This window comes from Schistocerca americana, chromosome 3 (assembly GCF_021461395.2).
Source record: "Schistocerca americana isolate TAMUIC-IGC-003095 chromosome 3, iqSchAmer2.1, whole genome shotgun sequence".
Classification (NCBI taxonomy): domain Eukaryota; kingdom Metazoa; phylum Arthropoda; class Insecta; order Orthoptera; family Acrididae; genus Schistocerca; species Schistocerca americana.
This window is the reverse complement of record NC_060121.1, coordinates 764,475,296-764,489,153: the sequence shown is the minus strand read 5'-3', so window position 1 is coordinate 764,489,153 and position 13,858 is coordinate 764,475,296.

Here is a 13,858-nt window from a genome sequence, read left to right as displayed (position 1 = left end):
AAGGTTGTAAACATGGTTTTAAGAACCAGGTTTTAAATTGTAGGACATTTCCAGGGGCAGATGTGGAATCTGACCACAATTTATTGGTTATGAACTGTAGATTAAAACTGAAGAAACTGCAAAAAGATGGGAATTTAAGGAGATGGGACCTCGATGAACTGAAAGAACCAGAGGTTGTACAGAGTTTCAGGGAGAGCATAAGGGAACAATTGACAGGAATGGAGCAAAGAAATACAGTAGAAGAAGAATGGGTAGCTTTGAAGAAAGAAATAGTGAAGGCAGCAGAGGATCAAGTATGTAAAGAGACGAGGGCTAGTAGAAATTTTTGGGGAACAGAAGAGATACTGAATTTAATTGACGAAAGGAGAAAATACAAAAATGCAGTAAGTGAAGCAGGCAAAAAGGAATATAAAGGTCTCAAAACTGAGATCAACAGGAAGTGCAAAATGGCTAAGCAGGGATGGCTAGAGTACAAATGTAAGGATGTAGAGGCTTATCACACGAGGGGTAAGATAGATACTGCCTACAGGAAAATTAAAGAGACCTTTGGAGAAAAGAGAACCACTTGCATGAATATCAAGAGCTCAAATGGAAACCCAGTTCTAAGCAAAGAAGGGAAAGCAAAAAGGTGGAAGGAGTATATAGAGGGTCTATACAGGGACAATGTTCTTGAGGACAATATTATGGAAATGGAAGAGGATGTAGATGAAGATGAAATGGGAGACATGATACGGCATGAAGAGTTTGACAGAGCACTGAAAGACCTAAATCGAAACAAGGCCCCAGGAGTAGACAACATTCCATCCTCTCCTTGGAGAGCCAGTGCTGACAAAACTCTACCATCTGGTGAGCAAGATGTATGAGACAGGCGAAATTCCCTCAGGTTTCAAGAAGAATATAATAATTCCAATCCCAAAGAATGCAGGTGTTGATAGATGTGAACATTACCGAACTATTAGTTTAATAAGTCACAGCTGAAAAATACTATAGCGAATGCTTTACAGAGGAATGGAAAAACTGGTAGAAGTGGACCTCGGGGAAGATCAGTTTGGATTCCGTAGAAATGTTGGACCAATTGAGGCAATACTAACATTACCACTTATCTTAGAAGAAAGATTAGGGAAAGGCAAACCTACGTTTCTAGCATTTGTAGACTTAGAGAAAGCTTTTGACAATGTTATTGGGATACTCTCTTTCAAATTCTAAAGGTGGCAGGGGTAAAATACAGGGAGCGAAAGGCTATTTACAATTTGGACAGAAAGCTGATGGCAGTTATAAGAATCGAGGAGCATGAAAGGGAAGCAGTGGTGAGGAAAGGAGTGAGACAGGGTTGTACTCTCCGCGATGCTATTCAATCTATATATTGAGCATGCAGTAAAGGAAACAGAAGAAAAGTTTGGAGTATGTATTAAAATCCATGGAGAAGAAAAAAAATTGAGGTTCGCTGATGACATTGTAAATCTGTCAGAGACAGCAAAGGACTTGGAAGAGCAGTTGAACGGAATGGATACTGTATTGGAAGAAGGATATCAGATGAACATCAACAAAAGCAAAATGAGGATAACGGAATGTAGTGAAATTAAATCAGGTGACACTGAGGGAATTAGATTAGGAAATGAGACACTTAAAGTAGTAAAGGTGTTTTGCTATTTGGGGAGCAAAATAACTGATGTGGGTGAAGTAGAGAGTATATAAAATGCAGACTAGCAATGTCAAGGAAAGCGTTGCTGAAGAAGTGAAATTTGTTAACATCGAGTATTGATTTAAGTGTCAGGAAGTCGTTTCCAAAATTATTTGTATGGAGTGCAGGCATGTATGGAAGTGAAACATGGACGATAAATAGTTTAGACAAGAAGAGAATAGAAGCTTTCGAAATGTGGTGCTACAGAAGAATGCTGAAGATTAGATGAGTAGATCACATAACTAATGAGGAGGTATTGAATAGATTTGGGGAGAGGAGTAGTTTGTGCCACAACTTGGCTAGAAGAAGGGATCCATTGGTAGGACATATTCTGAGGCATCAAGGGATCACCAATTTAGTACTGGAGGGCAGTGTCGAGGGTAAAAATCGTAGAGGGAGATGAAGAGATGACGAGATGACTACACTAAGCAGATTCAGAAGGATATAGGTTGCAGTAGATACTGGGAGATGGAGAAGCTTGCACAGGATAGAGTAGCATGGAGGACTGCATCAAACCAGTCTCAGGACTGAAGACCACAACAAGAACAACTACTCTATAATGAAAATCATATATTAATTCTTTTGATAAATCAAGTATATTTAATCCATCATAAATAGGTTTATTAAATGTTATTTCAGTTTTATTCATATGGATAACTGCTAGATTATCACTAAATATAGATCTTTGTTTAAACTTTGGGTTAGAAGTTTATCACATATTTTACTATTGGAAACTAATTTTATATCTTGTCTGTTTCATATACTCTCCATTGTTTTACCAAATACAGAATTATTCAAAAATTTATAGAACTCTTTTTTAAAATCATTTTCAGCTTTAGTTCTTAACTATGTGTTTAGATCTATATACTTCTTTAACCAATCAGATTGTTTACATATTAAAACTTTATATATTTTTGTGAGTTTCATTCCTAAAGATAAATTTTGTTTAAGATTTCTATAATGTACTACATAATTACGCTTTTAATCTAAAGTAGTTATTAATTTACTTTCATTTGTATCTGGAACAAGTTTTCCTTCAGGAGCTAATGGCTAATCTTTATTTAAATCATGTAATTCTTTTGGATATTCTAGATCTACTGCAAATATATATCCATCTTGACTATTGTTTGACATTTAACTGATTTTTTTTACTATTAAAATTATTTGGTTCTACCCATTTAAATCCACCATATGGTAAATATTGGTTCATAGCATAACCATATAAATAATTTACATCTAGATACATTATATAATTTTTATATTTCTTTATTATTAACCTTTTAAATATTTTCTTTTATATATCTCTTACAACATTGTGAAATTCCTCCTCTTATTCCTTTTTCAACCACCAGAAGCATATCATAATCATGCAATAATTCACGATTTTGATTAGTAATTTTTAACATTGCATACCAAGATAAACCTGGTGCTGTAAAATACCAAGAAGGATGTAAGCTATATGTATTTATACATGTGATTCAAAAATTTTCAAATACACCACTTAACATTAATAGATCAGTATTAAGATATAAATCATGATTTTCACCAAGATTTTTAATACCGAATTTTTTCCAAACTAATTTTGCATGTTCATAATCTTCAGCACTTGTGTCACAATCATTTAATTCATTGTAAAATTTATCTATTGTAGTAATTGTGTTTCTTACATTTATCCAAGAATCCATGTAATCGTATGCATAAACAACTTTTCTTATTACTAAGTTAAATAATTCTGGAGAAATACACTTTTTAATAATTTTAAATCGATTTTTCTTTACATTTGATGAATGTTTATAAAGTGAAGAAGTCATAAATCTAAATGTATCAACCAATCTCATTGTAAGTTCTTTGTAAATTTACTAAAACTAAGTTATTTATTGTCATTATTTGATATTAATTCTATTTCTTTATTTTCATAACCAAGTTCTTTTACAAAAAGATGAGAATCATAACCAGATAAATTATGTGGATAAATAGGTACGAAATCAGGTTGTTGCAGTTGTGAACTATAATTGATACATAATGGAGCAATATATTTTCCATGGTGACGAACTTTTTTTATTATTTTTTGTATAATAATATTTACATAATGTACAAAATTTAGAATTATTATGTTATTTATTTTCTTCATTTGTAAGTGGTTTCATTTCTTCAATTTCAGAATAAATTCTTCCAATTTCTTCAACTTCTTGCTTTAATCATTCTATATTTTTTTATCACAATTAGGTCATCTATAAACAACATGGTCCTTATAATTTCAATATATATATATATATATATATATATATATATATATATATATATATATATATTAAATATAATAACAAAATCAACTTGGTTCATGTTTTTGATATTTCATAGAAATTAGCGTTTCAGGATTAGGGTTGACAAGTATCCATATTTAAATGTAAACTTTGAAATCAGCATATATTACAAATGGAACCTTTTGTGTAAATTGATAATTTTTAAAATATATGGATTCTGCTTCACCTGGCTTTTCAACTGTTAATGGTTTATTAGTTAAACAGTTTTTTGGTCGTTCATCTAATTTTTCTTTACTAAAGAATGTAGTTAACATAAATCACAAATAGATTTTACTTAAACTCTTTAATCATTTGACTTGATACAAGTCTACATAAGTTTTTTATATAACAATAACGTGAATTATTATCATTCTCGAAATATATTTGATTTACATGTTTTTCCTCTTTAGATTTTGTTTTTTTTAATGGGTACACTTGATAATTTTCATCTGCATTATCAAATGAATAAATATTAGTATTTACATTAATTATATTTTCTATTGTTGGAATATGATCAACTAGGACAGCAAATTCATTATTTTGAAGTTTTTTATGAGTTTCAAGACTAACATTTTTAATTTTTATTATTGTTTGTTGATGTTCAAATACAGGAAACAAAGCTGTATTTATTGACCATAAACACATTTTTGATCTTTATTTTTCACATTAATAAATGCTTTCTTATTTTTAAATTTATCTATGACTTCCATGTCAGATGAACCTCTTAATGGAACATATTTATTAATTGCTAAATGTAAACCAATAATTCTATTTAATGACCATCCTGATCCTTTCACTTGAAAACTGGAAATTTCTTCTAATTAATGTCTGTTACCATATTTTAATTCTTTATTTGAATCTTTTTCTGTTAAAATAGTATAGCTTGGTGTTTGTTGTCCAAATTCTTTAACTTTTTCATTTATTTCACCTGTTTGTAGTTAATATTCACAATATAAATAAAAATTTATATTTACACCATGATTTACTTTCAAATAGTCATTAATAATTTAAAATTTTTTTGTTTTTACTGCATTTATGAAATGAATAGGATCAAATCTATCTATACTGTTTTTTAAATTTATAGTTTGTATCTGTCAAGAAGTGCTAAGTAATCTTTAATTGTTTTTCTGTAGTTTGGTTTTACTAATATATTTGTAGAAAATGGGAATATCCTTTTTTATGGTTTGTTTTCCTTAGTTAGTAAAACAACATAAAAATCACAATATGGTCACTCTTACCAAAGATTTTCTCTTACTTTGATTTTAGGATTTTTAGCAATATTTTTTATTATCATTTCTTCAGGTATATAAATATAAACAGTATTTTTATAATTTTTACTTACTTCTGTTATATAAATTTTATGACTTACACTTATTTTGGACATATAATTTTTAACAATATTTGTACTATTTTTAGGTATATTATTTTCACTTACTACAGGTGAATTATTCCTAACAATATTTCGATGATTACTAATAATAATTGAATGATTACTAATAATAAATTAAATTTTATTGGCTTTACGTAAATTTCAATATCCTCGTAAATTGTTTTCTTGACAAAATTCACGACGTCTTGCAGGAGTATATTGTTGTAGTTCATAAGCAATTTGTTCTAGTTGTACAGCAGTGTATCTCTCCATTTCGATGTTCTATTTATTACAAAAAATTTAATAGATTTGTAAAAATTATTTTTGATAGTAAAATGATTATTACTTATTAGATGGACAAGGATTATTATTTAATAATGAATCCATAAAAAGAGAATTCGTCTAAGAATAAATTAGTTTCTAAACAAATTGTTTTTAACAATTAGTTTTAAAAAAATTAGTTTACCAGTTAGTTTACTATTAAGTTTAACAATTAATAAATTTGTTCTTCTATTTATTACAAAAAATTCATTAGTTTTGCAAAAATTATTTTTATTAATAAAATGATAATGATTTAACAGGTAGATAGATAATTAACCATAAAGGATTATTATTTAAAGTTTGAGCTTTCTTATTCTTAATATTTTCTAAGGTACATTTCTTACATTTATTATTCTGTTTATCTTTATATGATGGATTTATATAAAAGCAATTTAAATCTTTAATTTCTTGACATATTTTACATTTCTTTTTTGCATCAGTTATAACTACTTCACTATTCATTGTAGATTCATTTCCCATTTTCGTATGTTCTTCACTTGGATTTCGCCTTAAATGTTCTTTAAAATAATATTTAGCAAGACTTTTCGACATACACAAGGAATTCGATTTTTATTGTGATTTTCTACATGATATTTATTTAAACAAGGCCTACATATAGTTCTATTACAATTTTTTGTGTATTTTTGTAAAGTAAAATAATCAATTGATACCTCTGTATTATAAAATTTACAAAATTTAGTTTGCACCGAACAATCTTGTTGAACTTGAACGTGCTCCATTTATATAGAAAAATATAGTGAGAGTTATAAAAAAGTAAATTTTAATATTTTTTACATCTTAATTTTGAGTTATTCATATAAATTATTAAAAAAATAAGAATCTTTATATTCACAGTCCTGATTCCTAAATTTTTGATTTCTATCAAATAAAGGATGAAAGGAGCTTGTAGTTACTGGTAAAGAATCAAACAATTGATCAAAAGATTTAATTATATTTACTGGTAAAGAATGAAGTGTTGTCACTATGTCAACTGATGTTGGTTCTTTATTTTTAATAATACTTCTACAAAGTGGGAATTTTCTTTTTCCTTTCACCATTTGTCAATACATCTTTATGATAAATATGGTTGCAATTTGTTTTAACAAATTCATTATTATTGTCATCGCTTAAACAAATAGGGCTATTATTATCTTTTTCACATACCTCAATTAGTACTTAAGTTTCTTTTATTTTAGTTTGCATTTCATTTCTATTCTCCATTTATGAGAAATAATTTTTATTAGATTTATGAAAAAGTTTAATTCACCAATTTAACTTAATCATAATTACACTCTACGAATTTCAGGGACTATTTATTTTTTGCCATAGTAAAAAAAATATTTTTCTTAGATGCAATTGCTTGTAGATCAGTTCAACAACAAGCTTACTTACAACAATAAGCAAGTTTACATGGATATTGATGAAGAAAATAATCCGTGGTTTATAGCAAAAGATGTTGCTATGATTTTAGAATACATTAATCGACAACAAGCTGTTAGGGTAATGTTTGCAATACTTCTAGATCTTTACCTACTTTTTTAAATTTCTGATTCTAATGATTTAACATTACTTTCTACTGAATCATTTTTATTTACAGCATTAATAAGATTTCTTTTGATATCGTTTATATCTTTATTATTATGCACCATAATAACGTTTATAATACCATTTCTTTGGTTTAAATCTGAAAGAATCTTGTCATAATCTTCTTTCTTAACATAATTATTAAATTGTGTTAGAAAGCTTGTGTATTCCTGTTTTGTAACATATTCTTCTTCTTAGATTTGGTTGTTAACTGCATCTTGTAAATCAATTGGATCATTTATGTTAGCACATCTTCTACCTTTAAAACTAATATAACCTTCAGTTACTTTAAAAGTAGCATTAAATTGTTTTTGAACATGTGTAATAGCATTAGTAATCTTTGGATCAAATTGTTAAATCATATTTTCAATTTTTTCTATATCAAATGTAGTTGTGTTATGTACTTGTTCATTTTGTTTAAATAGATATATCTTATTTCCAAAAATGTCCATTTATTAAATATAAAACAGCATTAAAATTATAATTCTCATAAAGTAATTTTAAAACAAATAAACATAAATGACCACATATTACTTCATCAAAATTTTGTATTCTTTCTGTATTGTAGTATGGTTCATTATTTCCTAAATACTTAAGTAGTTCGTTTGGTATACTGCCACCAAATGAATCAAAAACAAATTTTTTATAAATAATTTTTGTAAAACAAATCCAATGTGTACCAGAATTATTAGATACATCTAAATTAATTTTCTGACATTCAATTTTAAATTGTTTATTTGGTAATTCATCAGTTATGTATATGCCAAGAAAGTGTTTAATTTTTAATTGTTTAGTAATTTCTTCTATATTACATTCACTTAATGTGTTAGGATATTCATGAATTATTTTTTGTAATTTTGTTTTGTTTTCTTTATTCCATTACCAGCTTTCTTTTCCTCTTCTAAATTATGTCTTTTTTGTTCCTCTAATTCTTTATCAGCTTTCTTCTTATTTATAACTGCATTTGCAACTGCCGCAGAGCCACCAGCTAAAGAACCAATTGTCGCTAAATAAGATAATGCAGCTAACAACAATGGAAAAAATCCGCCTTCATGTTGTTTAGTTCTGTACCATCATTTTTTAACTAAAGGAATACCAAATGTGATAGTAAATTGCCACCAATCTTTTTTTATTTCTTTCTCTTTTGAACATATGTTAATAATGGTTCAATTGCATTTAATTGTTCATTATTTAATTTTAATTTAGTTGATTTTGGTTTTGTTGTGCCACTAGGTAGTAAAGTATAATCAATTGTATAGTTATTGAATCATATAGTTAAAAATTCAGTAAAGATTTTTAAATTTATAATCCTCAACCATTTTCATCAATATTAATTCCCATACTTAATTTCGTTTTCCATACATTATCCCTCTAACTGCTGTTGCAGCAACTTCTTCACCAAATGAAGCATCATTTTCATGCATTCTTTCTTTTGCAGATAATTGAAGTTCTTTATCAGCTACATGTCTTTTTTCTAAATCTATATTATTTCTGTAAGCAATATCATGGTTTTTACAAGCTTCATCTAATTGATTTATTCCTTCATCTCCTCTAGCTAATATTTCTTCTAACTTCGTTCCTGGACCTCAAAATCGATAACCACAAAGATGCATTTCAAATGGTAATATGTTAATAAAAAAGTGTTTCCTAATTCTTTTCCATATCTATCACTTTTCCAAAATGTATGTGGAAGATTATTTAAAATTCTAATTAAATATGGAATTCCTTTTGGATTATGAATTATAAAATCATTAAATTTATTTGTTAACATTTATGCAATAATAACTTTTCATTGTGATAATTCTTATTTCCACTAACTCGTCACTATGATTTACTGCTAATCTATCAATTAATTGTCTAACATCATTCATATATTCAATTGCTTTATCTGTCTATTTATTAACTAAACCGTATCCAATAGCAACATCTGCTTCACTTGTTGATGAAGAATCTTATGATGGTAGTTGATATCCTTTGGAAAATATGCTGTAATGATTTCTTTTATCAGTTTATAATATTTTTTTACCTCTACTTGATTTCATTTTATTTGGATTACATTCAGAATATAGTTCTCATGAACGATATAATACATCTCCATAATTTGATAAATCAAGAGAATTAAACTTTTCATTTAAATAAACTATAGCAATCTGTTTTTAGTTAAAAGATTCGTTAATCCATTAGTACCTTCATATTCTTTTGCATAACTTTTAACCTATCACCATTAAATATTACTGGTAATTTACCAACAAATTTAATTGTTCCAACAGGTTTTAATCCAAAAGTTGGATCTTCACTATGATTAATATCGTTTAACGTTCTTTCACTTACATTTATTAACATTTTCTACCAACAAGTGCTCATGCTTCATCATCATTAACAGTATCATACCGTACCTCTTTAATGTTCGTGGCATTATCAGGTGGCTTCTCTTCTGTTGTTTCCCTTAATTTTTTCTCTTGTTCATATTTATTAAATATATCTTTAATTTATGATTCACTTACTGTATAATCACATTTTCCAGAAATATTATCTTCAGACCAATCTTTTAATGGTTGACTTTGTGATAAGTCTCCAAAATTTTCTATATGATGATGATATGGAGTCATTTGTTTTTCAACTTCTCTATTTTCTTCAATAGCTTTAAAAACATTATCACCTAATGCTGCAATATCTTATTTTAGTTTTAAAATAGCATCAATTACAGGTCGACCTTCCTTTCTATATTATTCATATTCTTTTCTTGGTTGCTTTTTCCAGAGCTTAAATTGTTCTTTTAATTCTTGAGCTTTTTTTCTATTTTGTTTAGCTTGTTTAACAGCTTTTTCATAGTACTGTGCAAACATTTATTAAGGAAGAAGTTTATTTTTAACATTACATTTAACAATTATGGTTAACATTTATGTTTACATTTATGTTTAATGTTTATGTTTAATGTCTATGTTTATGTTTAATGTTTATGTTTAATGTTTATATTTATGTTTAATGTTTGTTTTCTAAAAATTAATAATGGAACGTGTTTTACTTATACATTTATGATAATAACAACAACCACATGTGCCTGGTCCACATGTAGCATTATTGTTAGACCATGAACAATTTGTAAAATGTTGGCCATAAATTGATTCTACGTTTTCTGGTTTCTCATATTTTTTTGAGTAATCAAGAGCTTCTTTAAATTCATTTCTGTCTTCAGTTAATACATCATCATCATTGTCTAACAGATATGTAATATCATTTTTAAAGTGTGCATTTATTAGAGATAAAAATAATTAAAGGTTTTTAAAATGCTGTATTTTATTTCTAAACTTACCTTCATTTGGTTTTCTAGTCATGTCTATTGTGAGAAATACAAACTCATCACTTTAACATTTACTACACATGTCCTTAAAATTTTCAAACTTTAAATATGCAGCAACAAACTCCTGGTAAATAGGATTTAGATTTGTATCATCTTGTCTAAAAATATTTAAAAAATTTGAATTACCTCTAAGTAACTGTTTTGGTATTTTTTAATAAGTTTCAGCTAAATAAAAGCGTTCTATAACTTTTTGCCTTCCCCTAGTGAAATATTCTCTAACTATATCCTGGTTTTCAAGAATGAAATCATCAAATACCACAACTGAATTATTTTCACATTCATCTAATGGAATATTTTCATCACTATTTTCCATGAAAGTAGCAATCTTCTCATTATGTTTGTTTCCAATTTTTTCACATCTTTTTATGAATTTTTGATGCTTTGGCTAATCTAAATTTGTAGAATAAACATACAAATGATTACTTTTATTCCGGTTCAACCATCCTAGAGCTGAAATATAATTATCAATCATTAAAGTTGTTTTTCCACAATCACTTGCCCCAATTATTGCACATCTGATAGAATTTGGTAGAAGCTGAACATGTTTGTTTTGTAACTTATATTCTGTAATTATTCCTTTAGGTTTCCAATCGTTTTTGTTCATTTATTAATAATTTTTTGTCAGTAATAAACGAGCAGATTGTTTCAACTTAATGATAAATCATCTGTACTTAGAAAAAGAATAACTGTTCCAATATGTGATAATTATATTAATGTTCCACTATTTGGTATTTATTCAACTTTTTTATCTCCAAATTTTACAATAAAATATAATAAACTTAATTTTTGTGGGGAAATGATAGAAATTCCTGTAGGTCAATATAGTTTTAAATTCTTTTTAAATTATTCATTCGAAAAAGCCCAATATACACATTAAAGCAGATGAAATTTTAAACAGAATTGTTAAAGGGAAGTGATGTAAAATTGTATATGGTTGTAGAAGATAGTATTGGAAGTTTACTTGGTTTTAATAATCAAGCTGTTTTACCTAATGAAAATGTTGTAGCTAAAGATGTTCCTAAAATAAGTCCTTTTGAAATAATAAATATAATTTTAATCTTGCTGATAGAATGTATGTAAAACATAATAATCATTTACATAAAGAAACTAATACTATTGCTTCATTTAAACATAATGCAGAATTTGATGGACCAATAATTTATGAACCAAAATATCCTGTAAATGTTCCTATTTTTGATACAAATCAAGATTTAGAAGTTACTATAACTGATGAAAATGATAATTTAATTGCCTTTAATGGTGCTAGTGTAACAGTTGTTTTAGAAATATCTTAATAAATATTTTCCTTAATAAATCAAGAATAAAATTGAAAGTTATCAGTTTTACTCAATCCCTGTGAATGACAAAACTAAAAATAATATAAATGTTCCAAACAAAGATACAGAAATTGAATAAATATTGGTGATGGTTAGCTTCATCCAAATCATGGACAATTATACATAACTATTAGTGTTATTGGAAATAATGGTACAGATTATCCAACTTATGATGGAAAATAAAAAAAATTAATTGATAGTTACGCAGCAAAACTGTTTGATTTTATAACAATAAAGAAAGGAAATAATAATTTATCTAGAATTGACCATCCTTTTCTTTCTTCATCGGTTTTATTACATCTAACTTCATCTGTTACTGACAAAATAAGTATAGAGGGACATATGATTACTACAAGAATTTAAATAGTAAAAGAAATGAAGTTCTTTATCCACTACTTGTTAGATTTTAAAAAATTATAAAAAAATTTAACTGTAATTTTTAGATGTAGTTCATCTTCTGGAAATGTAATTCTACATTGGTCTGATAAAAATGATGCCGGAATTGAAATAAAAGATACATTACCTGAAGAAGGAAAAATTATTATAGAATCTACGGAAATTCGTGTACCTGTTGTTAAATATGAACCAAAGTACGAACTTGAGCAATGTGAAAATATTTTAAAAATCCTAAAATTCCTATTTCTTTTTATGAACTTCAAACAGAAGAAGTTGCTGGATTATGTGGTAATAATAATTTTGAACTAGAGATTACAAATTTCTATAACTCAACAGAATTTGGTATGCCATATTTTGGTTTTGTTGTATTTCAGACAAACAGTAAAAATAATCAATTAGTTGATTCTTCATTATTTGATCACGTTAAACTACAGAATATATATTTAAAAAATGGCAGAAATGAACTTTTCCTCCAGAAAAGAGGAATATTAATCTGACAAATAATTTTCTTAAAGCATATGATGCACTTTTAGATTTTCAAAGAATTACTTTACTAAAGTAAATTATTGACATCAATCCATTTAGCTCTATAACTAATTATCAATTTATGTAATCAATATGATATGCAGAAAGATTGTTGTAACTACTCAGAAAACTACTGGGAAACGTTGTGCAACTTTTAAAGATAAAATTCCAAATGTTACACTTGCTTGTGTAATAATGTATAGTATAAAAAATCTTACATATGATGCACAACATAGAATACTTACTGAAAACTTTTATTTTTAGTATTTGCTTTTATATAAATGAATGAAAAGCTTAAAAAAATTATAAAAGTGGTAACTTCATGCTTATACACATTTCTGAAACATTTTATGAGAGATAGAAAAAATAAAAATTTGAAATTTCAGTATGTTTCTTGTTAAGTGATTTCTGATTTATTTTATTATATTTTTTCTGCATAGTTCTTTTCATGTAGATTATGTTAGCATTTTGCATTTTTAAAATCGTTTAATATATGACTGAGAAATTAACAAAATAAATTTTGCCCATTGCCACACATGAGTCATGCAACCCAACTTACTTCCATGTATTACGGGTAGCGCCTTTTAAGGGGAAAACAACCTAACCAAAAATGCAATCAGAATTCAAATATCTGTAAAAATAAGAAAGTTACGGTAAGAAGCGAATTTACGTAGTCTTGAGATTAAACAGAAAATCATAAGTCGAAAAGTGCTGAGTCATGGTAGATTCACTTTGCATGTATGAAACTGTATTTCATTTTATATTATCAAACTGTACTTGGAGAGATATCTGTGAGCATTAGTCTGAACTAACTAGATTCTAACTTCTATCAACTTTACTTTAGATATAATTTTCTCTATTTTTGTTTATAATTTTGTTGTTCATAATCCCATTCTTCAATTGCTCACACTTGTTCTCCAATTTTAAAATGGAATAATGCTAAGAAAATAATGAATTTGAGCCTGAAATAAATTGATGAAT